The 12,587-nt window shown below is 28.1% G+C and overlaps 1 protein-coding gene across 1 annotated transcript in view; it reads right to left on the minus strand.

Moving 5' to 3' along the window:
* Positions 1 to 5,045: 5,045 nt before the first annotated feature.
* Positions 5,046 to 12,587, minus strand: part of LOC117171683 (DNA-directed RNA polymerase III subunit RPC7-like) — a 15,899-nt gene continuing 8,357 nt past the window's right edge. The window contains exon 3 of the mRNA XM_033359203.1: positions 5,046 to 5,163. The gene's annotated coding sequence lies outside the window, so the exon portion shown is untranslated. The remainder of the gene's footprint in view (positions 5,164 to 12,587) is intronic.

The raw sequence follows: 12,587 nt of genomic DNA on the forward strand, positions 1-12,587 counted from the left end.
ATGATTTATTAAAATTCAACCAGTTTTTAAGAATTAGTAAGAAGTAACAGTAGAAAAATATTAATTTACAAAAACTATTGCCAAAAAAATTATTTTTCGTAATTTAAAACCGTTGTCATGAAAAATTATGTTTTTTCTTTCATAAGACATAAGTGATATTATTTTAATTCTTAAAATCATATAAAACTTTTTTCCAGAGACCTGATTTTTGGCACGATAGGTACCTTAACAAGTCTTCCCAGGGATATTTTTCAATAGCTCATTATGGTTTTCTGTATTTCCATAAAAAAAACTTTACTTAAAATTCAACGCGCCGTAAATTATTTATAGTGTAACAAAAGAGTTTTATGAACACAGGTAGGCTACGTTATGGAATTTTACACAAGAGGTTGATTTTACGGGAGTTTTACGCATTACTGCACTAAGTGCGAAATTCTCGTACTACACGATCAGAAAGTGGCTGCTGTTGTAGTCATTTGTTGCCGTCGAAAGCATCTTCCACTCCTTTCATAAAGGTATATTGGAAATACGTCTCGGTAAAAGATCAGTATTAACTTGAAATATAACGTAGAGTTATTTGCTGGAAAGCATTCCTTAAAAGATACTTGACAAAGATTGATATGACGAGTACTAAAAAATAAGGATAATGATTTCTAACAAGCACTCATCTCTTCTATTGAATATACCCATTTAAACAAATTATTATCATTATTATACCATTAAGCGTTACAGACTCGATTTAGCCTCCTTTTACTGCCAAGGATCAAGGAATTCATGTGTGAAAGGAGTAGTAGAGTAGAGTAGAACAGTAGAGTAGACAAGGAGGATGAAGTATAAAGGAGAAGATATACAATTTAATTCAATCTGGAATTGCCTTTTCAATCTTTCGAGCAATCACTCCGGGCAAAGAGCTTCACAAAGTCATCATATGTCATAGATCACACAAAAATACACAAAACGACAATTTGTAATATTTAGGGAAAAAAGTTTTAAAAATCCACCTTTGGCGAAATTTTAGGATAGGAATTCATTCCGAGTCAATCAAAACGATTCCGAATCATTCCAATGCGAATTAATCTGAACCAATCCGAAAAAAGTTTTATATCTCGTTTGTTGAAAAACGCTTGAAAACTAATCCCGACTCGATCCGGGACTTCTATCCGAAAGCATCGAAACGAATCCGAGGTAAATTTTCAATCCGAATGAATCAGAATCAATCCGGACCTGGATTGATCTAAACCGACTTTTTAATACGAATGAATCAGAATACTAATTCATTCAGATTGAAAATCAATCCGGGTCCGGAATGATTTTGATTCATTCGTATTGGAAATTTACTTCGTATTTGTTCAGATTCATTCGGACGGAAATCTCGGATAGAGTCAGATTAATTGTCAAGCGTTTTTCAAGAAACGAGATTCAATTTTTTTTCGTATTGATTCGCATTGACTCAGATACAGATATCAGAATGATTCAGAATAAGTCTGATTGGCTCGGAATGAATTCCTATCCAAAATTTTCGCCAGGGATACTCTTAGTAAAGTTCTCCGCGAGGGCCTATTAGTATTTAACCCTTATGTTGCCACCCAGAAAAACTCACAGCGTCTGCCACCCGGGTACCCCGCCAAAAAAAATGTTGTTAAAAGTCCATTGTAACTTGAAGTAACTATGTGTATTCTATCAGTACCCATCAGCATAATAAAGAATCAGTTAAATAATGCTGAATAGAGAAGCATTCGGCCTATCTTTATCAGAAAAAAAGTTATTTAACAAAACGTATGCTGATGGGTACCCGGGTACCCGGATGGCAACACAAGGGTTAGAATGATCCGTTTGAACTTACACATCCCTGTTCTGAAACACAATTTTTGCTTTCTCTACATCCATACATCTTTTCTTGGTAACTGTTGTGTTTCTGGTCAGAACAAAAATTAACCATAAACTAACAATGCATATTTTTTTAACATTTTAATAAATTAATAGTACATTTTTCGTTTTTCGCGTTGATTTTTCAAATAAATTCTAAATTATAACTTAAAAAAAAAGACAATTTAAACTTAGATTAGTGTTATAACAATATTTCAAACAAATAATCAATTTAGTATTTTTCAGCAGAAAAAATGCATTTCTTGTTATAAATCATGTTGCAGGTTACTCAATGCTTATCTTCCATCAAAAAAGTGTATCAAAAAATCACAATTTTTATTGTTATTATGAAATTTTTAAATAAATATTAAATTATAGCTATTATAAGCCTCATTACTAAATTGTACTGGTGATTAAAGTTAACAATAAATAATAACATACTGAGGACATGGGAAAAAAGTAGGCAACAGTTCATAATCTTAAATCATTAATAATGTTAGAATTCAACATTTTCTCTCAATTGTTGCCTGATTCTGCGCCCCCAGTATGTTATTATTTCATGTTAATTGATTACTAGCATAAGTTAATATCAACCATAAGTACCACTTAAAAGATGCATTTGAAAAAAGAAACGAAAAAATCGTTTAGTCAGGCATAAAATAGCATATTTTTTATTAATTAATTTATTAATAACAATAACAGTTGAGAATGCGAAATACTTTCTTTGTGGATGATTACTATTAAGATTCTGAAACATTATTTACCAGAATTCTTTTCTGTTCAAAAATCTTACATTTAATATTGGTTTATAATATTGTTAATAAAAATCACAATGTTAAAAATGGACCAAATCCACAAAAAAATAATTTTATTATTAAAATGTTTATGAAAATAGTAATTCTTATTATTGTTATTGCGAACATTTTCTCTTCTAGGAGATTTAGGCATTTTTACTTTTTTTTTTAATGTTTTTTTCTGCGTTTGAACACCGCATCTGAGCAATTGTTTGTATAATTTGTTTATAGCAATTGCGTTGAATCGTAAACTAAATATCTACGTTGTTAAAGTATTTTTTCTTCCGTTTTGATACATAACGATTTTATTTCACTTTTATCTTCTGAGAAATAAATAATGTTGACAAAATTTCCAATTTTCAGTTCTATTTGTTTAAATAATTAAGTCCACAGAATAAAATTTAAAAAATCAGACATAGTGATGTTTTCAAGAGTTTAAAATTGAGCATTTCGGAAAAAGTTTGATATCAGTTGAGAATTATCGTCTGTAGTTGAAATAATTAATTGATCAATTAATTTTAATTTAATTTATTGATTAATTTTAATTTATTAATTAATTGTAATTTAATTTATTAATTTATTAATGTAACGATGAGAAATTTCTTAATGGAACAAGCTTAATAATAAAAACAAAATTGATACATTTTTTGTCTTTTCGAAAAAATTTCATGAATTTCATGAATATAATTAAGACAAAATTCTTGATTATTTTCATTGATACTTAAAAATCAGTGCAGATTTAATATATTAATATTTTCATTAAAATCTATTTTCCTGAAATTAGTGAAAAACATAAAAATAGAATTAATTTAAATCAGTATAAATCTGGTATTATAAACTTACTTTTCGAGTTGAAAAAACATCGATATTTAATTTAATATTACAATTTTCAAAAGAAATTTAAGCACGTTTTTTGAAGAAAGGTATTTATTTAATATTCCAATTTCGAGAAGTCCTTAAAAGCCTCTTTTTCCCAATTTCTTAAATTTCTGTTTATGATTCTTAAAAATAAATTGAAACTTTGTCAATAAAAACAACAACAAAAATAGAAAAAAGAGTGAATTCTTGGTTTTAAATATTTTAGGGGATTTTCGAAATTTAAGGGCAGAAAAAGAGAATTAGATAAAAAAAGGGGATAGTTTGTGTTCCCTAAACTTTAAAAGCTTCTGAAATAGAATATAATAATATAAGCTTCAACAGCACATAAGAAATAGGGAATGAGCATTCTAAAAAAGGAAAATAGTCCTGTAATCCTACCGTGCCAAGGAAAAACTTAAGTCAACTTTTGGTCAAAAGTGAGTTTTTGGTATCAGCGAATCCACGGGAAAAATCTGCATCTGACTATGGGAATCAAAACTAGTAATTGTAACTATTTATTGCACAAAAACAAATAAAATAATAAATAAATAAAAACCACGGTTTTTTAGGCCTTGCAGTTACGCAGTTCTTCGCAATATTTTATGTCCGACCGTGCGCCCGATTTCAAATACTGATGTGGTAGAAACTACGCAAGTGATTTTATGTAACTTTTTAGTATTTTTTTTTTTATATTGACAAATAAGAAAAAGCACAGTCACTTTATCCAAGTAATGCCGTCTGCCTTTTGAAAATTTGATTCTAGATTAGATTTCTTGCCACAAACAGATTTTCTCGATTATATCTCAGTTTGACCAAATTTGTACTTGCGGAAGTTTTTCTTCGCATGATAGAACTTTGTTCGTTAGAAATTCAAAACAATCACAATCTTAATCATCCACAACGCTTTATTAATGAAATGAGAAAGTAAAAATTATTTTACTTATGAAAATATCTAGTGATAATCCTTTGTACAGAATGAAGACCTGCCAAGATTCTTAGAACTAATCACCAATTATAAAAACATAATTGAATTTCCAGCATCAGAAAAAAACACTAATTCAATATAGATATTATACTCAAATATTTAGTAATCCAAAGTAAAAATAAATACAACTCCTTTATTTCCCAATGCCTATAAAATCCTTCTGCTCCAGATTAGTTTTTTGTCCAGGCAGCAGAAAATGTAATTCCAGGCTCCTAGCCATGAATAACAGTCTCAGATTAGAGTCGCGAAGTTGTTGAGCTTCTTCGAGAAAGTTTCACCTCATCATATTACAGTGAAGCCGGGAAAAGGGTAGGTATTATAAATATATACTGGTCTGTTGAATGCGAAAGAATTCGCGATGGCCAATGCGGGGTTATTTTCGAAGTCTTCCTCGGAATCGTTGGGAGCAGTAGTTGGCTCCCTGCTTCTGGGGGTCGTTGAGGTCGTAGTAGTGATCACTGGTGGTTTTGTTGTTTCGAATGGTGGGTAGCGTGTGGTTGGCTTCGATGATCCGTAAGTTAGGGATGCTGCAGGTGGACCGTATGATTCTAATTGATTTTTGCTCGGATTAAAGGATTGCCCATGCGGACGCCATCCCCGAGCTACATACGGAGGCAGTTCTGCCATCGCCAGTCCGAAGAAAAAGGCTAAAACGATACCCTAAAAGCACATCAAACGATTCGGTTCAAAAATCAGCCGGCTAGTCAGTAGTCACTGCACAATTTTATATAAAGCAGAATTAACGCTAGTATCGATTTTACTTCGCCACTATACAGTAGAGATAACAAACAATTTTATTAATCCAATTGTCCAATGAACATTTTTTAAATTCATCGACACAAATCGTAAATATTGTACCAAGTTCAATCGATCAAAGAGTTTGCTTAATATTTAGAGAAAGGAAATTAGATGTGTTGAAATATTAATAATCAATTAACTATTTTGATTACTTAACTCTTGGTTCAAAATAGGCAAAAGTAAAATTACAACTAGGGTAAACAGGACTACTGCCGACACTCTTCTAGTGAACGACACTGTGCAATGAAAATGCTTTTATTAGAATTTCAGAGATGTAAAATAGATGCTTGTAAATGAATAAATATTCTATAAGCTATTTTTTTGTTCAATAATTATTCAGTGCAACATTGATGAATTTATATTCATCAAATAAAATTTTTGTTGCCACCTACAGGACATGTTGACACTATAAAAATTAGTCATTAGAAGAAAAGGTATTTCTTCATTTGTAGTACTTTCAGAGGCTAGATGAATATATTTTGCAATATATTTCCATAAATATTAGTCTCAAATTTGAGTATATTTGATATATTTGAAATATTCCTATCATACCTTCAAAGCCAGTGAACGACACCCAACAGAAGGAAGTTTTTAGGGAATAATACGCATTTTTTAATTAATATCCGTGTTGCTATGATTGCTATTTGCTTTCCTTATTTCTATGACATCGCCTTTCAAGAGTCTTCAATGTTCAATATCTTTTTAATTAATGTTGGATTTTCGAACGTCAAAAATCAATCAACGATACCCCAGAATGAATTTGACAAATTCGTGAACTGATGAAATAAACATAACCACACAATATCGAAGGTATTCCTTTTCGCCAAAAACTTCGTCTATTCTTCTAAAAACACCCATGATTATACAAAATGATGTTACTTATTATCTAAGGCAACTAAATTGCATCATATTTCTTACAAATAACTTTATAATTTCTTTTAAATTCAAAATCAATACCGGTGTCGTTCAGTGAATGTAGGTTGTCGTTCACTGGAAATATGGTGTCGTTCACTGAATTTGAATAAATTGTGTTGAAATAAGTATAACAATAGTTTGACAAAAAATAATTATATTACTGGGTACTGTCTGAAAACGGAAAAAATTTGCCCTTTCAGATGAATTTATCTTCGTTTCCAAACAATAAGCATATAAATTAATATTCTCCTTTTTCTGAAAATATTGTTTAAGGTGTCGGTAATACTCATATTAACCCTATTTCGAAATTATCACAACAATAGGGTGAATAAAAAAGGTTAAGTAACAGAGGGACCGTACTTAAATTACGTAACCGCTCAAAGGGCGGGGGAGGGGGGTTGACAGATTTTGTTACGATTTTTTACAGTAGGGGGGCGTCCTTCATTCACGTACGTAACTTTTGTAAATTCGTAAACGTAAAATAACTTACATTAATTGTACATACATTTATTATGAATTTACTTTAGGCGCCCATAGAAAAAAAAAGTTGATTGAAAAACGAACCTAGCCAACAACAATTTAAAAAAGTCAGGGAATAGTAACTTTCAATAACTGTCAAACAGAATTTTAATATTTCAAGTTTTATTTGAAATCGTTTGATAAATACTCCACTATTTTGTTGAAAATTCGTCTTTTTAATTTAAAAATTCATCTATTTTAGTAGAAATTTCCTCTCTCTCTTTGATTGAACATTCAACATGTTTGTTAAAAAGACATCCCTTTTGGTTAAAATTTCGTTTTTTCGGGTTGAAAATTTTCGTAAAAATTTACTTCTTATTTGAAACTCATATCTTAATGTTGAAAAGTCAAACTAAAATATTTTTTGCATGAAAATTTAAATATATTTTTTGAAAATTTGTCTTTTCAATTAAAAAAGTTTCTAAGCAATCACTTTTTGTCCACGATTTATGTTTCTAGTGTAAAATTCACGTCTTTGGTTGTTTCTTGAACTATTTTTTTGAAAACTGATCTTTTTAATTGAAAATTATTCTTTAATCGCTGAAAATTCATATTTTCTGTTTGAAAATTCATTTTTTGTACAGAAAAATTTTCTTTTGGCTTGAAGATTCAATAATTTAGGTAAACCTGTTTTTCTTTCATAACTGAAAAATCTTTATTTATTGAAAATCGGTTTTCTGGTTGTTAAATTAATTTCTGTTAATGATATTTTTTTGGTTGAAATATCAATTATTACGCTTTTTTGTTGAAAATTCATCTTTTTAAGTTAAAAATGGAATTATTTTTAGAAAATTTATTTATTTAATTTAAAATTCAAGTATTTTGTTCATAAATCATCTTTTATGGTAGAAAACTAGTTTTTTTTTTATTTTAAATAAATAAGTAAATTTAAAAATTTGTACTTTATATCTGAAATATTACTTGATTCCATTTATAAAAGATCCGATTATGTACAGCAAGAGCAGGGGTGGGGGGCCGAAATATTTTGTTACGGTTTGTTACAGGGGGAGAGAGGGGCTATAATCTTTACGTAATTAAAGTACAGCCCCTAAGTGGTTGTTAGTATTCGATAATTAGCACTATTATACCGAAGATTAAATAAAATTCGAAGGATTGCACTTTCTAGATTAAATTTACCTTCATATTAAAGCACTAAGTATTCACTGGACAGTCAAATTTTCACTGAACTTTGGGAATGACCCGTCCTCTTTTATATACCGCCCGTTTTGATTTGCTTCTTGCATACAAAGCAAGGAGCACGAAACCATTTCGTTTCATTGACCACAATTTTACTTTCATTGCGTAATTTTTTGAAACCTTAATTAATGCCAGTGCAACCAGACCATATTTATTTAAAACTTAGTTTAGTTTCTTCACGCAAAGTTGATTTTATTTCTAAATTATTCGCAAAGCATCTTGAGCTCTCCAAGGTGTCTAATCAAAACCTGGCAAGGAATTCCCTGACAATTCCAGAGTTTCTCTAGGTATCTAAAGTTTTTTCCAAGTATAATTTTTCATAATACGGAGCCATTAAAATATTTTGCATTTTTTGAAACAATCGACTCGGAATATGTATACAGTGTCGCAAATTAATTATAAATAAAGTTTTTGTTTAGGTCCTAGGGATTCAATTAATATTTTTAATGTACAAAAGCTTTGACAAATCATATTACAAGATATTCTGAAATACATTAGAACCATCGACTAATCAGTAATTAAATAATATAAAAACGTAATTACTCACTTCTGGAATTTGCCCCGAAAGTCCATGAAACTGTTCAATTCCCAGTTAAAAAAATTAATTTTACGTCAAAAAAACCAAAAAATTTCAACCAAAGTGATACATTTGTATCTAGAATAATGAATGTTGAACAGGGATAGACGAATTTTTAGCAAACAAAAAAAGAATTTTCAACAACAGAGTTTAAATGTCAACCAAGTGGTTTTATTTTCAAACAAAAAAATGAATTTTCAAACCAAAAGATTATTTTTCTACCAAAAAAGTCGACTTTTAAACAAAGTACAAAAATATTCAACAGAATGAATCTTCAACTGACTGGAATAGTTAAATTTTCAGTAAAAAAAAAAATCCAACGAAATAGCTCATTTTCTAACAAAATTGGTGACTATTTTTTGTTTGTTTAAGAGATCAAAACTTGCAAACAAGCGGTTGAATTTTCAAATTCAAAAACTAATTTTTTAACCAAGAATATTAACTTTCTATCCAAAAGAATCATTTTTCAACAAAAGACATGAATTTTAAACCAGAGACTTGAATTTTCAACTAAAAACAATAAATATTCATCCAGAATTAGATTAGTTACATTTTTAGTTAGAAATCTTAATTTAAAACCAACAAAAAGTACGAATGTTTAACAAAATAGTTAGGAAAAGTCATATAAAGCTACTTTTCCAAATAAAAAATAATTGCTATTGAATTTTAATTGCAATTAAAAAAAAATAGTACGTTCTAGAACCAATTTCCTGGTTTTGAAAAAATGCCCTGACATGTTCAGGTTTTTTCTGGAAGCTATAATTTAATCTATTTCATAGTTGCTTAATTTCAAAAATTTCTAATCATTCATATCCGCCTAAATTTTCGACCGAGATCCAGTAACAGTTTGTAACCAATGCACAAACGTGCTTCTGTAATGTGTTACGTGAGAATGTCAAACGTGCTCGGAATTCAATGTCAGCAAGCAACCTTTTGCATTTAAAAATAATTTTTGTCACTTTACATAAAGTAACAAAAAGTAACTCAAAAATTTCAAATAAACCTTTACTTTAAAAAAAGCTAATTGGTATAATTAGAAATTCCAGAAAATTGAAACATAACCATCAAAACTTACAAGTCAAATGAAAAAAGTGTAGTTTGTCAGTAAAAATATTTTAAGCGCCGTGTTTTTTTTATAAAAAAAAATCATTTTAACTTTTATATTTAATATTAACCCGTAACTAAATTTAGACAATTTGCTCTAATCACACTCTGTTTCTTGTTAGTTCATTTGCGAAATTCGAAATAAACAGTTTAATCATTCAGTATTGATTCGATCAATTTGTTTGAAACGCGTTTTATCACAGAAGCTTCATTAAGTTAAATAGCATTTAACCTTCAACTGCTCTTCAATGGAATAATCAATGCTAGTATAAAAAGCATATAATCATTTATTTCAGAGATCGAATTGTCAAAAAGAATGCTGAACTAAATAAAAGGAAACATTTTGTAAATTGTACATACTAGTTTCAAACGAATTTTAGAATTTTGATTTAGATATTAAATTACCATAGAATTTTGTTTTTACTATTAAGAAATAAGGTAGATTTTTAGTTATTCATTGAAAGAAGTAAATGTAGGAATCTTCTTTATCTTCCGACCGAGATAGAATTTCTACCATAAATGTATCAACTGGAAGCGAATGTCTTCTTACCCTGTTATTTTAAAATAGATCACTACAATTTTATCAAAATCTACAAAACATCATACCAAATTATAGACTCTTAAATTAAAATACATTTTCCTATGGGTAAATCAAACGTATTAATCTTAATAGGCTTTGCAAAGTGAAAACTTCATTTTCAAAATTCTCAGATTTTTCTTTTTGCAAAATTTTTTTTTCTGACCATTAACTTTCAAATAAAAGCATTTTAATCATGTAATATTTTTAAGATCAGATCTTTCATGACTGGAATCAAACAATATTTCAGATACAAAATACAATTTTTTTAGTTTACTTATTTACTTTAAACATAAAAAGATGAATTCTCAACAAAAAAGTGTAATAGTTGATATTTCAACCAAAAAAGATGAAGTTCCTCTTTAAAAAAATTATTTTACAAACAGCAAAACGAATTTACAATAAAAAAAAATTTTTTAGCCACGAATGATAAAAAAATTCACCTAAATTGTTGAATGTCCAAGCCAAAAGACGAAATTTTGTACAAAAATTGAATTTTCAACCAGAAAATATCAATTTTCAGCTATAAAAAAAATGTCAACAAAATAGTTCAATTTTCGCCAGAGATAAACCTCCATTCCAAAAAATCTCAAAAAAGCATTTTATTTTATACACATACAGTTGAATTTTTAATTAAAAAATACGAGCTTTCTACAAAATAGTTAAAAAATCAACCGAAGAGATTAATTTTCTCGTAAAAATATGAATCTTCGACAAAAAATAATTTCTTAACAAACTGACTTAAACAAAATAGTTGAATCGTCAAGCAAAGAAGATTAATTTTGAACCAAACAGTTTCATTTTCATCCAAGGAAGATGAATTTTCTACTAAGAAAGATAAAGATTTGAATTTAAGATAACTTTTCAAAATATATATTTGAATTTGCATACAAAAAGATATTATTTTGACTATTCAACATTAAAATATGAGTTCCAAACAAAAAGTAAATTTGTTACCAAAATTTTCAAACCGACAAAAAACAATTTTTAACAAAATACTTGAATTTCCAACAAAATAAATTTTCGGAAAATAATTAAATTTTCAACCTAAAAAGATTAATTTTCAACAAAAAGTGTAAAACGAAATAATTAATTTGACAAATAGAAAAACTATCTTTCAACAAATAAAGAATTTTCAGTCATGAAAGAAAAAAATTTTACTTAAATTGTCGAATCTTCAGGCTAAAAGAAGAATTTTCTGTAAAAATTTGAAGTTTCAACCAGAAAATATAAATTTTCAGCGAGAAAAAAATAATTTTCAATAAAAAAGATCAGTTTCCTACAAAATAGTTCAACAATCAACCATAGAGGTGAATTTTGTGCTGAAAATATAAATCTTTGACAAATAAATTACTTTTTAACAACTTCTTAAATTGAAAAGACAAATTTGCAAACAATATATTAAAATTTTTATACAAAAAAGATTTTAGTTTGACTTTTCCACATTAAGATATAAGTTTCAAACAAGAAATAAACGTTTTACGAAAATTTTCAACCCGAAAAAACGAATTTTCAACCAAAAGGGATGCCTTTTCAACAAAAATGTAGAATCTCCAATCAAATTTTTAACAAATTTCTTAACAAACTGGTTTAGACAAAATAGTTCAATTTTCCACACAACAGTTGATTTTTCAACCAAAAAGGATGATTTTTTAAACAAAATAGTTGAATTTAAAGAATTGCATTTTTATATAAGGGAAATGCAAATTCTACTCAAATTGGTGAATTTTTAAAATAAAAACCAAAACTTTCAAAAAAAAAATACTTGATATTTATTGAAACAAGATTTTTATTTGATTTTTCAATATAAATGTATGATTTTAAATAAGCAGTAAATTTTCTACAGATAGTTGAATATTAAAAAAAAACCGTTAAATTTGCAACCAAAAAGGATGATTTTTTAACGAAATCGTTGAATTTTCAACAAATCCTTTGTAATTTTATCTAAGGAATATGTAGTTTGTACTAAAATTGATGGATTTTTAAAAATAAAAACACAAATTTTCTAAAAAAAAAATAGTTAAATTTTTGTCCAAAGACGATTTTGCTTTGATTTTCCAGCATAAAATTATATTTTTTCTGAGAATTAATAATTAAATGTATGTATTTTTGCGGTAAGCGATAAATAAAGTTTTTTGAGGTTTATTCCGATTTTTTGGCGTTCAGGAAACTTTTTTTTTAATTGAAAAAAATTTTTTATTGTAAAAAATGTTGTGCCGACATGTTTCAACCTGATTTTTAGGTCCTTTTCAAGGCTTATTTAGTGAGTTAGTATCATTGTAACTGTTGTGATTAAACAACTTGACGAAAAATTCGTCATCAGTAAAAAGCAAGATGCAATAAAAAAACAATATAATCTCAAGGATGTTTTCCTATGAGATTTTTTAACTTATATCG

Source organism: Belonocnema kinseyi, chromosome 4 (genome assembly GCF_010883055.1).
Source record: "Belonocnema kinseyi isolate 2016_QV_RU_SX_M_011 chromosome 4, B_treatae_v1, whole genome shotgun sequence".
NCBI lineage: Eukaryota > Metazoa > Arthropoda > Insecta > Hymenoptera > Cynipidae > Belonocnema > Belonocnema kinseyi.